The 15,445-nt window shown below is 35.6% G+C and overlaps 1 protein-coding gene across 2 annotated transcripts in view; it reads left to right on the forward strand.

Moving 5' to 3' along the window:
- unc5db (unc-5 netrin receptor Db) overlaps positions 1-15,445 on the forward strand; it is a 443,321-nt gene that overhangs the window by 3,153 nt on the left and 424,723 nt on the right. For both annotated transcript variants that reach the window (XM_073952196.1, XM_073952195.1), the window contains exon 2: positions 945-1,073. The gene's annotated coding sequence lies outside the window, so the exon portion shown is untranslated. The remainder of the gene's footprint in view (positions 1-944; positions 1,074-15,445) is intronic.

Here is a 15,445-nt window from a genome sequence, read left to right on the forward strand (position 1 = left end):
TTTTGCACCTTTGTCTGTAAAGGTTGGGTCTGCCGAACCACCCGAACCCCCCCTGGCTACAGGCCTGTTAGTACAGTAAATATGATCACATATTACAAGTGAGAGATTTTTGAATGTAGGGTGCATTGCTTGATTTTAAAATAACTGAAGTAAACACACACTATCTACTCTCTATGATTAATTATTCAACATCAACCTTAAACGTCAACCGAAATTACATCACGCATTGCCTAAAACTAACTTTTTTGGTTAAAAAAATGAAAATAAATAGCTTTAATATAAGAAAATATATATTATTTTCAATGTTTATTATATTAAAAGTAGAGAATAAGCAGTATCTCATCTAAATAAAATAACTCTTGTGTATCCTGTAAATAATATTTTAAATAGTGCATTTCTTACATCTTCTGTAAACAAATATGTTCATGTAAATAATAATTTTAATGTAATGGAAAATATGCTGTCTCAAGGCATCTTTGGTGCAGCTTCCAATCATCGTCACTGTAGTGCAAAGTAAGGCTCAAGACTGGCTCAATCGTCAAATGTGGCCTTGACTCATGGAAAGAAAATAAATGAAAAAATTGACCTGGAAAAATGTGATTGATTATAGGGTTTTAATGTCGATTTCGATTACTTTTCAATGAATCGCCCAACCCTAATAAATTGTAAGACGCCATTGCTTGTGTGCAAATGATTCAGTCGTGTGTCTGTGCTTACTTCACCGTTTACTGCTACCTAGAATGTTTTCTCTTTTCTTTATGAAGACTCTTTGGCAGTGTTCCTGAAGAAAAGTTTGGCATGTTCGCTTAACTCCTGCTGACATCAAAACAACTGCACAGTAAATGAGCGCAGAGAGATGTGTCCTAGAGCAGCAGCAAAATCCTGCCTCTGATCTTGTGTTTACAGCAGCATTTCACTTTGCTTCTCTCTTGCTCTGCCGTCAGGGTGTGTGAATTGTGCTGACTCCAGACTTGATGTGGATGTTTTATACTTCAAAAGAACTACACATGAATACTGACAATCTCGCCAGAAAACTCGCCAGCATCCTGTCCATTAACACCTAAGATATACAGGTATGATCTTACACTGTAAAAACGTGCTGTCATAAAGCATAAAATGCTCCTGGAGTAACGTCTAAATGACTGGATTTTAAATCATGAGTGTTTTTAATATTACTAAAACAACTTGACTAATTGAACTTATAATAGCAAAAGTAATTACAGTTCCTATTTTATAGTCTGTTTGTAGGAAAGATGTGAAGAAATATAAAACTAAACTAGAGCAAAGAATGTAATGCTGTCAAAGAAGCTGAATGATCATCCATTTGTGTAACCAAAGTGGATCTGGGGCGTTTGCCTTTTCATTAAACATCTTGCTTACATATTCTGAAAATACTCTTTTAACTTGGAATATAAATGCAAGCTTGCATAGTACTGTACGTAAAAGAAGGGCAATTTCTCTGGGAACTCTTTCACTTTAAAGGCTCTTTAGCTTAACTGGAATCTCTGAGTTTAAAGTGAGTTGCTTTCTGCATCAGTAATATTGATGGACTGACTTCAGACTTTGCTTTATCATAAATCTCAGAGCTTAATTCTTCAGCTTTTTTATTCTGACTTGTGTACAAATCCATAGCACTCATAATTCATAAGCCTGTTAGAATGGCTGCAAATAAGCCTTGGGTCAATTTTCTGACTAGAAGTTGGGCAGTTTTACAAGTCCAAGAACTGACTAAAAGAAAGTTTTTTGTTTACAGTTGTAAGGATGGGTTTTAACTACAGAGAATCGAACTGTAATTCTGCCGAATGACAAAAACGTTATCAGTATGATGGTGAAAACTGTACATTCCTAGTCAAACCATTCCTCTGCAATCTACTGCAGTCTACTAACGCTTGGTTCAGTTGCCTTGAACCATGCTGAAGTGTGACTTTCCCTCTCTGCCCCAACGGCCTGCATTCACATTGCATTTTGCGTTTCAAACCTGAGCATGCTCGTGTTATCGATGTTGTGACCGTTCAGTTTAAAAGGATATAGTTTATAGTTTTAGTCATTTGGGATGCAGTGCAAATATTTTGCAGAACAGATCCACAACTTTTGATGCTCAAATTATCATAAAGTCATCGTGCTGCAGGTATTAGGAGGTTTGCTGAAGGTGCAGCTGTCGTACAGTGAGTGGTTTGCATCTTTAATACACTGACAGTTCGTGTTCAATGAAAATTAAGAAAGATTGTAAATCCACATGAAACAGTCCCTTAAAAGTGACGTCACATGTTCAGTTGCAGGCTTAAGCGTGCTTTGCACTCACACTAAAAGCATATCGCATCAAAGCTCAACCAAGCTGTACTCTGGCACATCTCTTCCAACTGGGCCAGGGCCGGTCAACTGAATCATGCCTGAGCCCGATTTGGAGCACTCAAACTTGTCAAACGAACCGGGAAACATGCCTGGGCTTGGTCTTGATAGCACAGTGTGAGTGCACCTTTATCCTACAATTGAAAAATAAGGGCAGGTATAATAGCTGAAAATGTGGGAGAGCATTGCTATTATGTGATTTTATTGTACTGCAATGTGGAGCAATTAGGTGTTGATTGTAAATCAAAAGTAAATCACAGAATACTTGAAAACGAGATGTGATAATGACAATAATTTGCTATGCTTACAACTGAATTAGTTACAAAATACCTTTATAAAATAAAAATAAAAACACGAAAAGATAAAAACATTTGACATTAATTCTACCCAGCTTAAATGTAAAAAAGAGAGCCTGATAGCAGTAGAGGCAGAGATAATAGACCTCAGAGCAATTTTATCAGTATCTGACCTTATAGACCTTCTTGGTGAAAAATGTTTTGCAATATAAACAAATGCATATGATAATTTGCATACTTACATAGTTAACTGGAAACTATATGTTATTAGAGTCAGTGTGCTGATGCTATAACTAACAATTGCAAATATTAAAGCTACACATTACCTCACCCAAATAAAGTACAAAAAAAGAGTACCCTGCTAAAGATAAACCAAGATGAGTTGGCTGTTTTTTCTCATATTGCCCATGGTGGTTTGTTTTTAGAGGAATTTTGTTTCCATTCCCATTGAATTCTATGCAGCCTTCTTCAAAATATCTCTGTTCCTCAGAAGAAAGGAAATAATTGATGTATGGCACAACATGAAGTTAAATAAATGTTGACAGAATTATCATAATATGCTTAAGGTGTACCCCAGGGTTCAGTGCTGGGTCCGCTTTTTTTTCATCATTTTGTTCAGTTGTTATGCTGATAACACTCATACTTCAGTCTTGCTTGTCTTACTTGCAAAATTAGCTTTACAATATAAAAATATATGACCTAATAAAACTAAAACTATCAGAGACTCTTGAACAAAGTATATGTTCAAATTAAAATATTAAACTAACAAAAATGATGTGTAATGATGACACTAGTATCCCGAGGATCAAATTAATAAATCTAGGTCTAAGGCTGATTTTCAAATTTACTTTCAAACCACTGATTATTATATTCTCACTAAGATTATGTATATGTTATGTATAAACAAATGTTTACATTTTAATAAAACAAACAAACATGCAAATTCTACTGTTTTTTTGAAAATGTATCATTTATTGAAATGTTCCCAAACCCAGTAATAAGAGATATACGTTGACTGGCTGCAATACGTTTTCAAATGTGTACATTTCATTACTCCATCACCATATTCATCATCAAATCAATTTAGATATTCTACTTAATGTTATTTTTACTCCCACATGTAGAACTGGGCACTAGAATTAGCTGCATTTTTATAGATTAAATATTTCTTTCAACTAGCAAAGTCTAGTCAGCATGCCTGTCTGGGCTGTTTTTCTGCAAGTCCGTTATTTCATTTATTGATATCCATGATATTTAATACTGGTTTGCTATATCCAAATCCTGAATGATTAAAACGACAGCATCAAGCATCACAATTTCAGTGCTTATTAAATCACAGTACAATGCATAACAATCAGCAGCATCTCATCAGCTTGTTTTTGTCATAGTACCAATAGAGGGCAGTAATGATCTATGCTCTATTTATGAAACAAGCCCAACAGTAATAGAGACGAGCCCTGTGCAGAGATTCATATCTGTTTAGAGCGACAGTATGTTAATAGCACAGACCAGTGCTCTGCTGTCTTTACCTTGTTTTTATCACCTTGTTTCATTGGTCCTCAGAGGAACAACCTGATGCCTTAAGCGTCAACATGAACACACAGTTGACCAAGTGCCACTATTACCATACTGGTTCCCAATGGTATCCAGATGATGCTTGTTACATGAAACTGTAGGAAACAACGAAATAGAGATGGCATGTTGTGAGTGTGAAGTGTGATGGAAAACAAGGCAAACATTATCATGCATTTTGCATCAGCTGTCAAGAGAGACGCTAAGTCATGTGCTTTAGCAGTGCTGATTCAATCTATATGTCATACATTCTGATGCACAGAGAACAAAAACAAAAAAGGGATAGTTCATCCAAAAATCTAAATCTACTCATCATTTGCTCTTTCCCATTTTTTCCAAACCTGTTTGAGTTTCTTTTTTCTGTTGAACACAAATTAAGGTACTTTGAAAAATGTTGAAAATGTGTAGCCATTAACATCCACAGGGATCATTAACACAAAACACGTATTTGCGTCTAAAACCTTTTCAAAAGGTACAAATTTGTACCTAAAGGATCCATATTAATACCTTAAGGTTACATATTAGTACCTAAGAAGTACTAAATATTTCCTTTTTGAAATTCGTAAGTACTAATATATACTTTTGAGGTACCAATATGGAACCTTTAAGTACTTATATGTACCTTTTGAAAAGATACCATCCCAGTGACAACTCGCGTACCTTTATTTCTGAAAGCTTGAAAATCAGCATAGAGGGTACTGGAAGGTGCAGCCACTGATCACCTGGAAACAAATTTGAAACCCTTGCTCCACCTCAAGTTCTTTCAACTGGTCCACTGCTTTGGAACTGACAGTAATGAGCAGTGCTGCATGTAAAAGTTGCAGTTATTTTAATTTGACACCATGCCTAAAATTGCGGTGCTTCAAAAGTATTGAGACGAGAGCTTAATGGTCAAAAACAACCGTTAAACTCAATTTCATTGAAAAACAATGGAAAAATAGTACTTTGGAATGGAAAATGGCATTCTGCGTGAATGAAGTGGCTGCACCTTCCTGTACCCTCTATGCTGTTTTTCTAGCTTATATAATGTGCACTTTAGTGCAAGATTTTAGACGCAAAGACATATTTCGTGTTAATAATCGATGTTAATATTTTTTCCCCCATTATTCCTCAAAATATATTTTTTTATTGTTCAACAGAAAAATGAATTTTATATAAGGTTTGGAACTACTTGAGAGTGAGTAAACTGTAAGTCAGTTTTCAGTTTTGGTGGAAATGATCAGAGTGCGGGTTCTACATTGACATTGATCGAAATATCAAAATGTTTGGTAATTTTAGTTTGTATAATACATCTAATTTATTAATAAAATCTATTTGAAGTTTTCAGTGTTTTAAGGTATATTTAGTGTATTCTGACCAACAGTAACCTCTTATTAGCTATTTCACTGGTTAATCTGTTGGTCAAACTATACAAATAGTCAAAATTTACTTTACTTTTAGGCTATACAGACTCCTGTTTTACTAGAAAAGTGTCTTGTAAAAACTTGCAGTGTCTATTGGTGCTCTAGATCTTGTGTACTTTGAATGTAACTAAAGGTGTTCTACAGGGTTTGGTATTGGGGCCTCTTCTTTTTACTATATATATAAATAATATTGATCAAAATATAAAAAATGCAAATTTTCATTATTTATTAGTTTTGTTTTATCTGCATTTAAAACTAATTTGAACTCAGATAAATTAAGTTGAAGTATATTGAAAGCAATCTGTAGTTGAGAAAGGGCCAGATTGGGTGTAGATGCAGCAGTATATATCACTGTAACATCCGCAGAATAATGAAAAAATAGCAGCTCAACTTAAAATGCCCGACAGTTTACTTATCTCACAGTTTGCCATGGCAATGTTGTCATCATTAACTTTTATAATACCTCCAAAACGCAAACATACGCTTTGCGCTTCAAGCTGCTTCCATGTTCTACTTTGTCAGCAGTTAACCAATAGCATCTCTGCAAGTGTCATGCCACACGCGTTGCTGTTTCTGTGTGAAGTCAAGAAAGAGATCTCTCTAACTCTGTGCCACCACATAACTATAGATGTGTTAAAAAATATTAAGAATACATATATATTTGAGTCCTGATTGGGAGGGATTGGGGCCGATTTCCAATCACGTGATTGGATCTGGACATCCCAAATTTTAATTATTAATAATATGATGTTATTATTCAAGATACATACACACCCTCCATACATCTTGTTTTGATGTCCTTCACGTGGGATCAAGCATTAATTTGCTACCCTGGAAATGATCACTTCAATTCTGAAGTGTACTGAGGTGGCACACAGGGTTTGAATGGAATAAGATGCTAGAGATGCATTTTTGAAGTGGATGCAATTTTTTTTTTTTTTGCTTTGAATGTTTGGAGTGATCATTGACAGTATGAGATTTTATTGCATGTTTGTCTGTCATGGTTTAATTGGCTCCTCTTTCTTGTAGCTGGTTAACAGCAGTGATCTTAAGCTGAAGCTGAAGCCTGACAACACTTGAAATGCTGTTGAAATGATGAGGGTGTCCCACTTTCCCTGTGCAATATCAATCGAACATGAAAATGATTCACAAAGGCCAGTCTTTGTGAAGAAACATCCTGATAATTCCCAAATAACCTCTTCCTTAGTGACTTGAACAATTATTCTTTAGCACCATTGAAATTAGGTATGACAATCATTATTAGAGTAGTTTATTCATTAGAGTAATCATCATTGGATTAATTAAAATTGTTGCACTTTAATTTACACTAAGTGCAGTTTTTTCTTTTACCCAAAGAAGTGCTTGTAAAATAAAGTAACTAATGCAGGGATAGTTTCAAGGTTAGTACACTACATACATATAGTACGTGGAACTAGACTTTAAAATAAAGTGCTGCTATTTTAGAATCTCTCTATATTGCTTTTATATTCTGTGCAGCTATGTCTAATTGCTGAGTTATTTTCTTCTGTACATAATGAATATGGATGAGGATGTGAGCAGGACTCAAGTTTAAGGGTACAAGTCGTAACATACAAACCATCTGCAAGGGAAACACAAATCTGGCATGACAGACTGTTGCTTTTTTCGGATTTGGCAGCGTATGTGTGTGTGCGAGATGGTTTTGAAAGATATACTTCTGTTATCAGACTCTGCTTTTGTAGTCTACCTTTAGTGATGGGTTTCCCTTACTCCAGCTTTTGAAAAAAGATGATGAAATTAAAGAATTGTCATTCACAGGACTGTTATACTATTTCAAATAATTTCAAATTTAATAATAATAATAATAATCATCATCATCATCATCATCATCATCTGTCTGTCTGTCTGTCTGTCTGTCTGTCTGTCTGTCTGTCTGCTCTGTCTGTCTAATAATAATCTATTAATTAAATATTAGTAACACCTTTTTTAACTGTATTTCCATAAACACCTTTACTCTATGTCATTTTAGTAATAACACAAAATTCTATTACTCTTTTATTTTAAATAATTTTTGAGCTCTTATAATAATAATAATAATAATAATAATAATAATAATAATAATAATAATAATAATAATAATAATAATAATAATAATAATAATAATAATAATAACAACAACAACAACAACAATACCACCCCTAGATTGCTTAGTATATTTAAATTGAGTCTGTTTAATGAATTTTGTTATTATTATCATTATTATTATTATTATTATTATTATTATTATTATTATTATTATTATTATAGGTAACACTTTATTTTGATGGTCCGTATGAGTCTGCTTAATATCTGTTGATACTGCTCCTTCCACAGACATTTAACTGACTATAAACCTTTGCAAGTACATGCCAACTTACACTAACCATAACCCTAACCCCAACCTAACAGTCTACTAGTCTAGAGTTAGCTGCTATGTAACTTAAATTCAACAAACGGTCACAAAAGTGTCACCTTATTATTATTATTATTATTATGATTATTATTATTATTATAAGAGCCACAGCGGAATTAACCGCCAACTTATCCAACACATTTTTTACGCAGCGGATGCCCTTCCAGCTGCAACTTTTCTCAGGGAAACATCCATACACACTCAATCACACTCATACACTATGTACAATTTAGCTATCCAATTCACCTGTACCACATGTCTTTGGACTGTGGGGAAACCGGAGCACCCGGAGGAAACCCACCTGAACACAGAAAGAACATGCAAACTCCACACAGAAATGCCAACTGACCCAGCCAAGGCTCGAACGAGCAACCTTCTTGCTGTGAGGCGACAGCACTTTCTACTGTGCCAGTAGTAGTAGTGGTAGTATTGTATTTATTTGAAAATAATTATAATAAAAACACATTTGAAATCATTTTTAATAATAATAATAATAATAATTATACAAATAAATTTTTTTAAATTTACATCACCTTAAGATTGCATAGTCTATAATTTCCATAGTTGTCTCTTTCTTTTCTATTTAATGGCCTTTATTTCATTTAAATTGTAGCATTATTAAAAAATTGTTGAAGAAAGTCATTAGTGTTGTTATTATAACAATTTTACACTTATTTTAGACAATGTAAATGTGTGTGTATGTTTTCGCACATTGTTCGTGAACAGTTGGCCTGTTGCTATACTGTTAGATAAAGAACTAACCCCCATCTCTCATCTAAAACAAATCATCTTTCTCAGTGGGTCGAGAGGGCGACTGTGGTTCATCACTTTTCAGCCACACTGTTCTCATAAAGACTCTTTTCACTGATGAATATCTCTGGCCTGGCTAACAGCTTCTAACACATTCATAACCCTGACCTTACAAAGCACTTTGCGGCTCACCTTCCTTTCTTGTGATGAAACAGGACAACAATAGACCCCGAACAGGAAGTGCATCATGCTAATGGATGTGCGGGAATTATATCTGGCTGTGCTAATACGCGGACGGCGACAGTCACTCGCACACATTCATGAATCAGGCTGATTGCTGGTGTGTCACTGGAAAAAACAGAGGTGGGGGAGAAAAGATGACACTTTCATAGCGCTGACAGATGGGAAGTGATTTGGAGTTGGTGGCTCACTCAGGATAGGTTAATTAGACTGATCAGCAAAAATGTGTTCGGTTTGGCACCGCGACTCTAGTTTAATACAAGCTGCAGTCTTCATATGTCTTTCTGGGTGGCTTGGATTTTTTTTTCTCTCCGAAAGTGCTCAGAAATGGCATTCATTCAAAGCGTAGGCCTACTGAATTGGATCATCCAGGAAAGGAATGGCTTTTTTAATATGAGCAAAATTTAGATTGTAATTGATGGGTGTTTCTTAAGCTTCTTAAATCACTTATGTTTAGGGGTGCGCTATTGAAATTATTGCTTTTAGAGACTGACTTTTAATCCTAAAATATCAAAATACATCATTCAAGGTATGAACTATTGTATGTTTACATTTACATGTAATAATTTGGCAGATATGCAAAGCAACTAGCAAATGAGAAAAACAAAAATAATCAAAGCAACCTAAATACTATGACTTCAGTGAAAGATTCAATCATCTTTTAACCAGGATACTACTCAATAACTCACACACTATGTCATTACAAAGTTCACGCACATACACACAGACATGGACACATGCAGCAGACACACACACACACATACACAAACATTTCGCACGTTTATCTTTGCACTGTTTTTGCACGGCAAATGTGACAGGATACACATTGCTATCCACTGCTGTTGGGACATCCGTTATGTTAATGCACAAAATAAATTTGATTTAACATCCACATACCTGGATTGAAGGTTTATAATAAGATTTTATTATTGTACTGACATGCAGCTGTGGTGATAAAGACTGTAAAATAACTGTAAAAAGGTTTTAAACTTGTAAAACTCATTCTTGATCACATTTGATGATGATTGATGATCACAGAGAGCTCAACAGATCTTTTAATCCCAGTTGCTTTGCTTAGATCCTGTCTTGTTGATATGACTACGCATTACTATTGAGACATGTTAATACATGGCTGTCAATCAATTTGGTGGGTGGGGATTTGGATCCTATTTTAACATCAGGACATTTTTTAAAAGAGACTTATTGTCTTTATATCACCCCAATCTGACTGTGGTCACACTATACCTACACACATTTATGTTCAAGCAGCTTACAAAAGATGATTATCATCATAAGTGCCCTTTAATATACACTATAATTCAAGATTTGCAAATGTTTTTGTTATACTCACCTGCATTTATTTAATGACAGATACAGTTAAATTATGTTTTTAAAAAAAAAATGATTACTGTTTAATTTTGATAGGATTGTTTGATGTTCAAGAAACATTTTTAATTTTTAAAAACAGGTCTGCTGCTGTGACTTTTTTTTTTTTTTTTAGAGAGTGGGCGAGGGGGTAAAAGGTGCATATAAATTAAAAAGTGATATATAAATGTCACTTTTTATTGATTCAGTTTTGTTATTGTCTGTTATTTAACTGTAATTGCATATTGATCTCATTTTTATTCTGCAGTGATAAAGCCATTAATGGGATATAAATGCTTTAGTTATTATCGTGTCATAGAGTGTTTGGTTTTCTGTGAGACGTTTCTCTGATGTTGCACTAAAATAGGACAGTGCGCAGAATGCTGGTTATTGTCTGGTGTGTTTAGACTTTAATATTTCATGAAGTGAAGGGTGCAGACGTCCAAAGTATGATCTTGCTCTCTGCTATGCCATAGATGATGGGGAAAAAACTTGAAGAGGAATTTTTCTTGCTGTGGTTCAGCTTTGAACAGTTAAAATTTTGTTCCACTGGGATTTGAACAAGGCATTTAAACTAGCGCCATGTTTCTGCTCTTTTGAGCATATTCACCTCTGATGTGCTGGGTTGCTGATCTTTTCTGATATTACAAATATAAAAGAGAAAAGAACAGTAAAGAAAATAACAGAAAATAGCTTGAATTTCACTGCATTGTATGAATCATAGTGATTTATACGTTTTGTGCTCTCAAACAAAAGCTTCTAACAAAGTGTAAGATGTTGAGAGGCTGCTAGAAAAGTTGTTTTTGAATTTGCTCAGAAAAGTCAAGATAAAACTGACCAGAGTGGCATCATGTTCAAAACAAAAACTCTGACCTGGAGAACCTCAGAGGGTTCATCCAAACCTTGGTGCACACAAAATAAACAAACAAACCAATGGGTCTTGCTCCACATCCAAACAAACTCTAATGCGGCTCGATCGAAAAGTAAACGTGACATGGATAAAAGACAGGAAACTTAAATTTAGCGTGGAACATTGTGTCCAATATGTCAGAATACAATAGCCTTGTTGGAGGTACAGGACAGAACAGAAATTGTATAATCTGACACAGTGGCTGTTGTACTCATCAATAAAAACTGTGAGGTCTGAACAGAGCTTTATTAGCAAACCCAAATGTTCTTCCTTATATCCTCAACATAATTGTTTTGCATATTCCCTGTCAATAAGCATGAGGTCTGAATGGGGAGAAAACTCAAAATAAGTGGATGACTGTGCTTACTGATGAATGTTTATTTTGCAAGCCAATTGAATTACCAAAACTTGTCATGCTCTAATAACCACACTGATAATTTATGGTAATCCAGGTGAAAACATCCACATGCTTATCCCCATTCAGAAAAGTTTGTAAAAGTCAGTGATTTATTTACTGGAGACTCACTCTGAATGAATCATTTGAATTAGTGAATGATTTACTGGAGGATCACATGGTGTTTCGTTTAGAAGGGCTCATCCCCTAGTGGGACAGCTTCAAAGGCATTAGTTTTTCCAAATGGAACGCACTGTGTGACCAAATATCTAACCTGCACAAATCATCAAGTGGGCCTGAAGTGTTCATCAGTTGTACCCAAGCAACAACCTCCCACTCTCCCTTTTAAAGCTAATGTGGAAGTAACTAAAACTGCAATTCATTGAAATTCCGCTAGTCCTGGCTCCATAATAGAACATATTTGTTTTGACCCCATTGTTAAAATGACCAACTTTACAGCAGAAAAAAGGTGTTTACAACCTGTTACAAAAAAAGATTTTGGTTCCTAAATCTAATATTACCCTTCATGACAACTGTAAGGAGGGTGAATTTTTTTATAACTCATCAGTTTCCTTTATATTAGGTTATATTAAGTCTGCATAATTAAGGGGGTGGACACTTGAGTGACAGCTAGGTCTTGCTGGTCACCATCACTTCACCTGATTCCGGCTGATTAGCCGCTGAACTCAGCATATACATAATTTTTTTGTTTTGTTTAATGTGGCTTTACACAGTCAATTGCTTTTTGGAATTCTTTTCTTTCTACAATTATCAGATAATATGGCATGCTGTGCACTTATTTGTGCTCACAAACAGATGTCAGTCCAATTCCTAAATGAATTGTTTAGTGCAAGCTGTAAACTGTTTTAACAAGATAAATCATCAGATTCTGCTTTGTCGCGAATTAGACATCACTCTCTCATTCCTGAGACAATTTCTGCCCTTTAAAATTACCTTTTGCCTACATTCATTCAGGAAATGAAAAATTGCGGTATTTTTCTTTGGAATGTAGTGAAGTAAAAGTAAAGGTTTCCTAAAATAAACACTCTGATAAAGTACAGGCACCTAAAATAAATACTTAAGTACAGTAGTGAAGTAAAAATACATACTGTCCACCACTGTGCAGAAGAGAGCACTGGTCTTTTTGAGAGGGATCATTAGCCGCATTTCCACTATCGGGCCAGTGCGAGCCAGGGCTTTAATCGGGCCGGGCCGGGCCAATAGCCCGGGAGGTTGAGAAATGAGGCCGAAATCATGTCGCGTTTCCACTGACGGGCTAATAGCTCACAGCGCGTCACGCAAACACCGCCCACAGAACGTCCCCGAATCAAACGTCACACAACCCGCCCACTTCAGATAAAGCACACCATATAATCATCACGAAACGAAACCATTAAAATGAAGACAACCGAAACAAACAAATGACACGTTACTGTACAGCAGTACATGAAATGTCTATACGCACAGACCTGTGTATTTCCATTCATTACATTTGTTTACTCGCCGACCAACTGGCATTGTTCATCGACTGCTCTCGCCGAACGCAGGGACCCATCACAGAGAGCGCACACATCCATAATATAAAGCCACAGAAATTCTCCTTTATAACTCGATATTGCATGTATTTTATAACATCCTCGTTTTGATAGACGTCGTGTTAAGTGTTTCAGCATAAGAGCGAGTAGCCTTATAAAATATAGCCATATTTTTGCGCTCGGCAGCTATTCACTAAAGCTCTTCATTTAAAGTTTCATTTATAAATTTAACCACGTCATATAAAAACATAAACAGTTGTTTGAGTAGGCCTATATAGAACCCATTTTGTGTTTGGACTTTCCCCCATATGCGTTTAAAGCAGCGAGCGCTGCGCAGGACTGGGTGACAGAAAAAAAAGGTATAGGAGATTCTGCTTTCACTCACCCAAATAATGCTCTGTTTGCGCGATTTGATTAATATCATCGTATCCAAATACTTTATAAATAATATTTCAAACCTTCTCTGGTGTTAATTGTTTTTATAAAATATCGAAAATCTTTTTTTTTCAGACAGGTCTTTGTAAAATGAAAGTTATAGGCTATATGTGTGGCTTTAAAACGGTTTGATTTATGTGTTGTATATAGGCTACCTACATATAGCTAGCTTTTGTTTATTTGAATATTGGTTAATTTATTTAATGTGATTTTATATTTATCCGATATTTGTAATTCTTTAAATTATATTTCATTAAAGCTTAGGCTATTTTATCAGGATATGAAACTATATTGTTTAAAGTCTACGAAAGTGGGCACGTATTTTGTTAAGTTTTATGTCCTTCTGTTTTATTTTTATTGTGTATTATCTCCAAAATAAATAAAGAAAAAAGCCGCTCGCGGCATAACGGAGCTGTGAAGGAGCGCTTTAGCCCGGTCTCACACACACATACAGGAATCTAAACGCGCACAAACACACCTTTTAAACTTGACAAAAACTCTCGAAAACCTTTACTGTCTGCTGTGTGTTTAATATGGTGTAAAGATTATTATGCGTTATTGAAACATAAAGGAGGACGCAGCAAAGAACGTCACTATAAATTAAAACTACTTTATTATTTTATGCAGCAGCCTTACATTTAAAAGCGAAACATAAGGGTGATCATACGCAAAAACACCCCAGACTATAAGGTTAGATGTTTTCTTTCCCTTATTTCTTTATTTGTTTGGCGCATGTACTCATGTGCGATCAGAAAACTGCCCGCCTCTCCTTTCACTCCGCACCGAAGCCCCAGCTGGCCCTCCTTGGCCCAAGGTATTCGGCGGGCCGAAAAAGGCCGGCCGCTGGCCCCAAGAAAGCCCCGCTTTGGCCCGATCAGGCCCCGGAAGTGACAGTGGAAACCCCACTGGCCTTGGCTCGCCCTGGCTCGCTCGCTTTAGGCGCGATAGTGGAAACGCGGCTATTGGTGGGAAAACATGGTGTGCTGAAGTCAACATCAATGGTTGGGGGAGGATCCACTTAAAAATGAGAAAATGGCTGGGATATTTCTTCCTCCTCTACTGGAGCTAGATTCTGAGAAAGTTACAATCGTTTGATTACTTGCTAAAGAGAAAGTCTAGAGACACTTGTAAACTGAAGGATGGTCTAACAGGTGATTTCTGAGGTTTGATCTCCACATGAAGAGTTGACTCATTAATTGTAAGCTTTCTTTTCTTCTCCATCTACTCTGTGCTCCTTTTTTTTCTCCATCATGTTTTCTGGACTGTGCATCTCTATTTTTTTCTGATGAACACCGTTCTCTCTCCTTTATCTTGATGTTTTCAAGGCTAAGTGTATCTCTGTTAGTCTGACTTATCGCTCTCATTCACATTTCTCTCCTTTTTTTTACATCTCTCTTCATTATGGTAGTTTCAAGCTACCTTGTGGTGTTTCTTTGTACACATTCTGTCATTGGAAGTGAAATTGAAGTCCTTTGTGAAATATGCAAAGCTGCAAAATTTTTGTACACTGAATGCTTTGATTTAGTTTAATATTTTTCTTAAATTGTTGTAGAATCACAATTATTTTTTTGAGTCTGAGAGCTGCAGGTTATTGCTGCCAGACTAAATTAGTTATGATGTCACAAAGGTGTGCTCAAGTGTGTGAGAACTTTGAATGTAAGCAGTTTTAGCATCTCATGATGAAAGAAGAGGCAAATGCACACATGAAATCAAATGAATCTGACTGTTTGCCATATACAGTACAACTTTCGCACAAACACTTCTC

Source organism: Danio rerio, chromosome 5, assembly GCF_049306965.1.
Source record: "Danio rerio strain Tuebingen ecotype United States chromosome 5, GRCz12tu, whole genome shotgun sequence".
NCBI classification, from domain to species: domain Eukaryota; kingdom Metazoa; phylum Chordata; class Actinopteri; order Cypriniformes; family Danionidae; genus Danio; species Danio rerio.